Source organism: Notolepis coatsorum (assembly GCF_963971535.1).
Source record: "Notolepis coatsorum genome assembly, chromosome: 19".
In the NCBI taxonomy this organism is placed as follows: domain Eukaryota; kingdom Metazoa; phylum Chordata; class Actinopteri; order Aulopiformes; family Paralepididae; genus Notolepis; species Notolepis coatsorum.
The window spans coordinates 74263881-74273999 of record NC_140183.1 but is presented as its reverse complement, the minus strand read 5'-3'; positions in this window follow the sequence as shown (position 1 = coordinate 74273999).

Here is a 10119-nt window from a genome sequence, read left to right as displayed (position 1 = left end):
AAAGTTCAAGTTTTGTTTTACTAATGCAAAATGGCAGATACCTTAATTGAATATATCTCATGGAACTGCAGAGGCCTTCAAAAGCTTACTAAAGTAAAACAAGTTATGAACAGGATAAAACAACTAAAAGCCAAGATTGTGTTTTTACAGGAGTCACACTTATTAGCGAACGACACACCTAAAATACAACGGAGGTGGCCAGGACAGGTCTTCTCAACATCATACTCTACCAATGCTAGAGGTGTAATGACACTAATACACAGGTCTATCCCATTCCAAATTGAAGAGGTGATAAAGGATCCTAACGGTAGATTCTTGATTATACGAGGTCGCCTTCTCTCTGAACACCTCAATCTAATCAACGTATATGGACCAAATAATGATGACGTTAACTTCTATAATAACCTATTTCTAAAAATCTCAACACTACCAGGCAAATATATTATCGCTGGGGACTTTAACTGCACCCTCGACCCAAAGGAAGATAGATCATTCGGAGTGGATAACACCCACACAAGATGCAGGAAAACACTACACTATTTTATAAAAGAGCTGAACCTACTGGATATATGGAGGCACCTAAATCCATCAAAGAAAGAATTTTCCTGTTATTCGAGTACATACAAAAGTTACTCCAGAATAGACTACTTTCTGATATCAACAGAACTACTACCTAACATTAGAGGATGTAAACACAACAGCATAGTCATATCAGACCATGCAGCTGTATCTATGGTATATGTGGAACCAAAACTGATACACAAACCTCATAAATGGAGATTTCAAACAAAATGGATGAAAGATCCAACATTTTTACTTTTCTTGGGAGAACAAATTGATATATACTTTGAAATTAACACGAATCAAACGTCAGCCACAATTAGATGGGAAGCCTTCAAGGCATATATTAGAGGTCAAATTATAAGCTACACAAGTAGAACGACAAGAGAAAGAACGAAAGAAATTAGAGATCTGGAATCCAAAATAAAAATGTTTGAGAATGAAAGGTTTCAGAAAGGACAGAACGAACATCTCATTTCAAAACAATTATTAATACTCAGAACTCAATATAACGAGATAACATATGATAAAGCTGCTGAAAATGTGATGAGGCTAAAACAGAACTATTACGACCAAGGAGAAAAACCTGGTAGACTCCTTGCATGGCGCATCAAAAAACAACAGACTGAGAGGACAATCACTAACATAGAGGACGGTAATGGAAATAATATAATCGATCCATTAGAGATTAACACAACATTTAGAACCTTTTATGAAAAACTATATAGCTCAGAATATAACATTAGTGAAGTTACACAAACTACATTTCTTGATAACCTTAACATCCCCAAAATCTCTGAAGAAAGAAAAAAAAACCTGGATGAACAATTAAACATAACAGAGATATCAGAGGCCATAGGAGCATTAAAACCTGGAAAAACAGCGGGACCAGACGGCCTCTCAATTGACCTATATAAACACTTTAAAGATAAATTAGTGACCCCCCTTTTTGAGATGTACCTAGAATCCTTTGAAAATGGTTACTTACCCGCATCAATGAAAGAGGCCCTGATTATCCTGCTCCCAAAACCAGGCAAAACCAATACTAAATGCGAGAACCTCCGTCCTATAAGTTTGATAAACAACGACACCAAAATCCTTAGTAAAATCTTGGCCAAAAGAATAGAGAACGTACTTCCAGAGATAGTGGGAGATGATCAAAATGGATTCATAAAAGGGAGACAGGGATTTCACAATGTTAGAGGGGTCTTCAACATCCTATACAACCAAAAAGGAGAGAGGGACACAGGTCTTCTCTCGCTCGATGCGGAGAAGGCCTTCGATAGGGTGGAATGGGCTTATCTTTTTGATGTTATTGATCGATTTGGATTTGGAAATAACTTTTGTAACTGGATCAAATTACTACACCTAAACTCTGTAGCTGAGGTACTAACAAACGAAGTGACATCTAAACCCTTTAATATCACCAGGGGTTGCCCTCAAGGCTCTCCCTTATCACCGCTCCTGTTCATTTTAGCTATCGAACCGTTAGCAATAGCAATCAGGGCTAACAGACAGCTACATGGGATTGAAATCGGTAATAACGATCACAGAATAGCCCTTTTTGCGGACAATGTCATTTTGTTCCTAAAAAACCAAGATACATCGATACCTGCACTGCTCGATATAATTGATCAGTTCGGTAGTATCTCTGGATATAAACTAAACGCCTCAAAATCATCACTTATGCTGCTTAATGATAACGAGAGAAAAACCAACAAGAATTTCCTTTCAAGCTCTCGAATAGCTTCACCTATCTGGGCATCAAAATAATACCCCAAATAGAAAATATAGCATCAATAAACTATGAACCTATGATAGACTCTGTATTCAAATCCATAGAGAGATGGATGTTCTTGCCCATCTCTGTGATAGGGAGGATAAACATACTAAAGATGTCCATACTACCAAAGTTCCTATACTTATTTCAAAATATCCCTCTGGCACCACCGGTAAAAATTTTCGGAAAGATTGCGTCTCTCATCTCAAAATTTATATGGCGCAAGAAATGTCCTAGAGTCCGCCTATCTCTGTTGTATCTTCCATTCGATGCAGGGGGGTTGACCTGTCCTAACCTTCATTGGTATTACCTGGCTGCACAATTGAGAACTGTAATGTTTTATTTTTCTAAGGAAGAACCACCATCATGGATGGGAGTGGAAGCATACCCAATGCAACTACCACTACATTTATACATGTATTCAGCTGAGCCAAAATATTTAAGAAAACATACTACACACCCCATAGTGCTCAACATGATTAATATATGGTATGAGGTAAAGAAATGTATGAAAATAAACAACTCCATGTCGCAATTCAGCCCAATCTGGGGAAACGTCTCTTTTAAACCAGGCAAACTGGATGCCGGATTCAAACTATGGGCAAAAGAAGGAATAAGTCAAATATCTGACCTTTACAAAGATGGGGTCTTGATACCTTTTGAGGAACTATCAATAAAACACAACATCCCAAGGAAGCATTTTTTTAAATACTTGCAACTGAGAAGTTTCATTTCCTCTCAGCAAAACCAGTCACTGGCAATTCCTACACTTTCATCTTTAGAAAAAATTATCATCAAGAACTGCAACAGCAAAGGCCTGTTATCAATGTTCTATAACTGGATTATATCTGGTTCAGACGAGACGTCACTATCTAGATTGGAGTCATGGAGGCTGGACTTGGGAGAGGAGATCTCAAACGAGGACTGGAACAGAGCATGCGAGGAGGCTCAGACACAAACAGCCAACACTAGCTTAAAACTACTTCAATACAAATGGCTGATGCGGACTTATATAACCCCTGTCAAATTGAATAAATACAACAGCAACACACCAGATAGGTGCTTTAAATGTACCAAGGATACAAAGATATCCTGTCAGTGAATATCCCACTAGACTCCAAAATGATATTGTTACATTTATATCCAATAAATCTGAACCTGAGAACCAAACAATTTAAATTGATTGATTTTGCTATACTACAGGCAAAAAGAACAATAGCTTTCAATTGGAAGAAAATAGACGCACCCACAATCGGTGCTTGGATTAAAAACATGGCACAATGCATGTCTATGGAGAGAATAACGTATATCCTCAGGAACAATATAGAGATTTACGAGGATATATGGAAACCATTTAATGAATATCTGAGAAGGGAAGATATAGGAGGGCTGCTATAGGATGAGTCCCCCCGCTCTCTCCCGCGGTCAGCCGTGACCCGGACCCCGGGAGAGACCGGAGACACGTCAGTGAAGGTGTTGTAAAGATGTCATTTATTTTTTATTTATTTTCATTTTTATGTACATTTTCTTTTCCTCTTTTCAATTATTTATATTTGTGTACGAGCTATTCTAATGGAGGTACAAATGAATGTACATATTATTTCTGTATGAGAACAGTAAAAACAAAACCAAAGATGCTAAGAGAGAGAAAAGGGGAGGGGGGAGGGGGGTATGTGGGTATATGTATAATCTTGTGGAGAAAAGGAATTAAGAATAACTGACTACAATGAAAACCTGAAATGTGTACTGAAAAACCCAACAAAAATATTGTACTAGAAGAAAAGGGAGGTTTAAAGGAAATAGAAGGATACAGGAGGAAGGAGGTTCAAGGAGGGTCCCTGGACCCATGACGCGCATATTTACCTGAGTCAGAATTTAATTTTTTTTAGAGCAAGTATTATAATTTGATATGATGGTTTAAGGACGACATACACTAAGTATTAGTACCAAATATCTGGGAAATCAACTGATGTGGGATTAATAGCCAAGGATGATGGGGTATATATGTATGTAAAACAAAATGCAAGGTAAACTGAGGTAAAAACTTTTCTATATATCCCTGTTCAAGGAAGATATACATATCGTCATTGGATTTTGTACAGATCAACGAATGTGCGATTACTATTCAAAGAATGACTTGGTCAATAATTGTATATACTCTTCTTTCTGCAAGAACGATATTTTTGTATTTTTTTATTTTCTCTTCATGGTTTAGGCCTGTATAAGGGCGATATACACTGTCTGTGTAACCTGAAAAACCAAACGGTGGAAGATTGACAATCAAAGATGTTATTATTTGTATGTTTGTGAATATAAATGCAAATAAAAATTGAGTTTAAAAAAAAAAGTTTTGTTTTATTCGTCACATATATACGGTGCATGTACATTCCAGTGAACTGCTTGGTTCTGTGAATGAATGAATGAATGAATGAATGAATGAATGAATGAATGAATGAATGAATGAATGAATGAATGGAAACTTTATTTAACAGATTGCAGAATGGGTACAATACAGTACGGCTCAATACACACAATTGTTAAGGGGATGCAGACCAGAGAAAGACGTTTGTCTTGTTTACATCAGGGTCCCCCATTTTCAATTCATAGTGACATTTATGACGTACACAACATACATGACATCATGACATTTATGGCATAGGGACATACATGACATACACAGGTATATAGTACTGTTACATTTGTGACATATGATATGCAAATATACAGTACTGTTACCCATAGATCCTGACAGAGAGTATATACATATGATGGGGAGGAGACTGTACATTAGGAGGGGGTGGGTTGAGCTGTACTGTATTGTACCCATTCTGCAATCTGTTAATAAAATGTTCAATCAATCAATCAATCAGCCTTCTGAGATTGTGCTTCATACAGTAAAAAAGTGTAAAATTATAAGAATAAAGACCAAACACTATACAAAATATACAATATACAAAACTAAAGTACAAAATGCAAAAAGGTAGTTTGAGGTAGAAATGTAGTGCAAATCTTTTAGTAATAAATAGATAAAATATGGTGGGCGGCTACGTGGCGTAGTGGGCAAGGCACTCGCCACGAAATGCTGGAGACGCTGGGCTTGTCAGTTCGAGCCCAGCGCTCCACATTTGCTTTCAGTTTAGCTGGTCGTCCGTACTAATACACATTGGCCGTATTAGGGGGTGGGAAACTGATGGGTGGGGATCGGGCGTTGTGGACAGCGACTCCTACAGGTCGGTTGGTGCGCCTGCGCAGTAGAATCAGGAAGTGTCGGGGGCAGCGTGAGCCTCCCACGCGTTACTCCTCGCCACTGAGAGATCGAGCTGCGCAGGTGAAAAGATGCGACTGCTGTTACCTCAAGTACAGTTGCAGCATTGTCCAATTGTCCGAAAAGGGCTAGGGAGAAGCACTAGGCTTGTCGGGCCCTGCCCCTGAAGACTTACGTTTAATTTTTAATTTAATTTTTTCATTTACATACATACATAGTAGATACATATAGTACACATTTCAGTACACACATATAGTACACATTACAGTACACATTACAGTATAGTATACCTGCAGTATATAATAGTATATAGTATTTCTCATATATCAACACGTAATAACCTTCTCTTACATTGCCATGTACAAAGCAATGGTTGCTATGTTACAGGCAGCCATGTTGGAACTACACAAACATTCCATGCAAAGCCTGTCTATTTCTTTAGTCGTGCACAGCTTTAGTAGATGGTACTCTGTAAATACAGAGAAAGATGAGGGGTGGGACCAGTTTAGATTCTAGAAGGTTCCAGGGTCATCTTTATTGAACCTTGAACCTCGCTATCTCTGGTTTGACACGGCAGTCTTTATAATCTTGGTTTCTGCATCACTCCATTCAGGCCTTCTGGTTTCGATATGAAATGTTGTTTAACTGTGAAGTTCAATAGGGCACTCGCCACGAAATGCTGGAGACGCTGGGCTCGTCGGTTCGAGCCCAGCGCTCCACATTTGCTTTCAGTTTAGCTGGTCGTCCCTACTAATACACATTGGCCGTATTAGGGGCGTTGTGGACAGCGTCTCCTACAGGTCGGTTGGTGCGCCTGCGCAGTAGAATCAGGAAGTGTCGGGGGCAGCGTGAGCCTCCCACGCGTTACTCCTCGCCACTGAGAGATCGAGCTGCGCAGGTGAAAAGATGCGACTGCTGTTACCTCAAGTACCGGAGGGGACTTGTGCTATGTATGACTTAGTCCACATTGCAGCCGGCTTGTGGGAGGCAAGAAACAGCGTCCGTGACAGGGGAGGGTTGAATTGGATGATATGAAATTGGGATGGGAGAAAATATATATATAAAAAAATGGGAGAAAAAGTGGATAAAAAAAAAAATAGATAAAATATGGTGTAGTGTTTAAAGTGTTTAAAGTGAATGTTAAGGTGAATGTTTGAAGTGAGTGTGTGCATGTGGATGTTGTGTGCAGTGAATGTAGAATGGGTGAGTTGGTGTTGCGGGTCATTGAGCATCCTGATGGCCTGGGGATAGAAGCTCCGTCTGAGTCTCTCTGTACTCTAGCAGCTCGTAGAAGAGGCGAACAAACAAGTACTCCAGCCAGAGAGTGGATTAGACGCTGTGTGGAGATCAATGAATGTGTGAAAGTGAGATATGGGGATTGGCTGAACCCAGGGAGTCTCTATAGCTAAATGAAAATAGTTTATTCTCACTTGTTGTCACAATGACATTTTGTAGATTTCAATCTAAACCTGTACATATTAATATTACAACTCTGAACTTACATCTGATTAGCACTACACTCAGTAGTACTCATTTATATATTTAATACCTAGTTTAATCACCTGTACATTGTATTGCACTTTACTGTTAATTATAATTTTTTTAATCCTCTCTTTCTCAGATTTTTCTGTTTTCTCCCCATTCCAATTTAGTCGTTGTGCCGGGAAGTAGCATATTATTATTCATTATTAATTCATGTTAATTATTATTATTATTATTATTATTATTATTATTATTATTATTATTATTATTATTATTATTATTATTATTATTATTATTATTATTATTATTATTATTATTATTATTATTATTATTATTATTATTATTATTATTATTATTAACAATTGTACTCCCCCCTAAAAAAAATTTGGAACACTCTGACATGGTGTCACATTTTGAACAGAACAATGAACGAGGGAATCCTCACCTGTATAATCTTCTCTTGCATGTTAAGCACGGTGAAACCAAACCATAGAGTCTCGTCTGGCCCTGGAAAACGTGGAACAGAATTCTCCTATCCAACTGGAAGCCAATCTCTCCCACCAGCCTCTCTGGATCTGTGTTGAAGTCATTGTGGTTAGGCCTAAGTCATCTTTCATTTGATCCTCCCACTGTATATCCTGTGTTAACTACATGTAGTTCAATTACTAGTTTAAAGGTGCACTATGCAGTTTTGGAGGAGGGGTATTTGTTTGCAGAGCCTGCAAAATACATTTACTGTAGTTCTATCTTTTGTTATTTTGTGAACCAAACGTAAGCCTAGACTATGTTTGTTAACACAATTGCAGGCCCTGCCTTTGTAAACAACAGCAATGAAATAGTAACTTTTCAGGTAGCTTTCTATAGCTTCAAACAATGTTCCAGGGATCCAATTCTCAGTTTGTTTATTCAGTTATGAAAATATAATTTTTTTTTTTATCCACTTTCTCTCCCATTTCTATATTTTCTCCCATCCCAATTTCGTATCATCCAATTCAACCCTCCCCTGTCACGGACGCTGTTTCTTGCCTCCCACAAGCCGGCTGCAATGTGGACTAAGTCATACATAGCACAAGTCCCCTTCGGTACTTGAGGTAACAGCAGTCGCATCTTTTCACCTGCGCAGCCCGATCTCTCAGTGGTGAGGAGTAACACGTGGGAGGCTCACGCTGCCCCCGACACTTCCTGATTCTACTGCGCAGGCGCACCAACCGACCTGTAGGAGTCGCTGTCTACAACGCCCAATCCCCACCCATCAGTTTCCCACCCCCTAATACGGCCAATGTGTATTAGTACGGACGACCAGCTAAACTGAAAGCAAATGTGGAGCGCTGGGCTCGAACAGGCAAGCCCAGCGTCTCCAGATTTCATGGCGAGCGCCTTGCCCACTACGCCACGTAGCCGCCCGAAAATATACTTGTACTATGTAAACGATTCACTTATCTGACTCTCACAAAACTACATAGTGCAGCACTTTTTCAGTAGTTAACTGAAAACTACTGAACTACTTTGGGTCATGTAGTTAATTACAAACTACACATTTCCTCAGTTCAGTTTTTGGTGTAACTATAAAGATTCCAGACTATTTTCTGTGATGTAGATTGGATGTAGCTGAACTACCTTTTTGAAGTAGTTTTACTACTTAATACTTGCACATTCATTATATTGTTTACACTGCCTATTTTTATTTTATTTTTTACTTCTCCACTGTACTATAATTGTATGACCTGTGTTATGGCCAGATTAAACCGAATATATATATTTATTTATATATATATATTTAATTGTATTTGTATATTCTCTAATATTCCCTGATATCCCTTGTATATTCCTTGTACAATATGCATTGAATATCCATTCTAGCCTACTGAACATCCCATAATAGTCTCCATTCTACTATTGGTCGAGACCTTGGTGCCAGGCTGCCATACCCCTCAGACCCAGTTCAAACGTACCGCTCGACATGTACGAACAAGTCCTAGTTCCGCGTAGGAATTTGGCTACCGCACCACTAATGGGACTATTTGTTCATAGTGCGTATATATACTGCGCTACTAAAGTAGGACTTTCTTTTCAGTCCAGTTTCTTACCCTCCAATAGAGTCACAGACGTAAAGCCTCCCCGCGATGCCACGTGTGGGAGTAAGGCCAAGTTCGCCTACCATCGGTATTGAGACATCGTGTATATTAATATTTGAATAGTCATATTTGGCACTATATCGTCGAGTTGGACGTAGTCTATTAAGCTAATAATAGTCTGTTAATATATAGTGCTTCGTGCGGTGAGAATACTACCGTAGTCAGTACCCCATCGTTTCGGGCAGAGAACTGGCTGCTTACCCAGGGTGATTGACCCTATGTGAAGCTGCACCCGAGGAGCCCCAGAGCCGACGAGCGAGTGGACCTGTATACCGGATTATTCTACCGACGACAGCCCGCCTTCCCAGGCACGGATTATGCTTTGGATACTTTGATTATTCTATGGATAAAGACCCCCGACACTACCGTGTGTTGGAACCCCCCCCCCTGGAGAGGTCGCAAGGTGAGGAGACGCTCTGCAAGACGAGGTCTCTCCACATCTCTCCCCCGTGGACCGGAGAGAGCCGGCCCACAAAGAGTCCACCTGCTTTCATCTGTGGTCCAAGGATCGCCGGCGCATTGAACGGCACTACAGTGGGTTCTCCTGGGATACCCTTGGCCGGACGAGGCAGCTGGATTCTACCCCCCCCCCCCCTCCTACTCCTGTCGGCTTACAAGCGACCGGATTAACCCCCTCTAGTGTATCCAGCCTATAATCATTAAAGTATCATTGCTGTTATTCCTTAACTATTCCAGGTCGTATATTTACCACCTGCGCCTTCAGAGATTGGACATTATCTATTGATATACCGACGAATACTCCTTGCCATAAAAGTGCATACTATTTCAATTCATAAATGTAATTAAGTGATTAAGTGTTTAGTCTACACACCATCGCTGTGTAGGCAATAAAGACCTGTTTCTAATTCGTACATTTGTGTTGGATCCGTTTCATC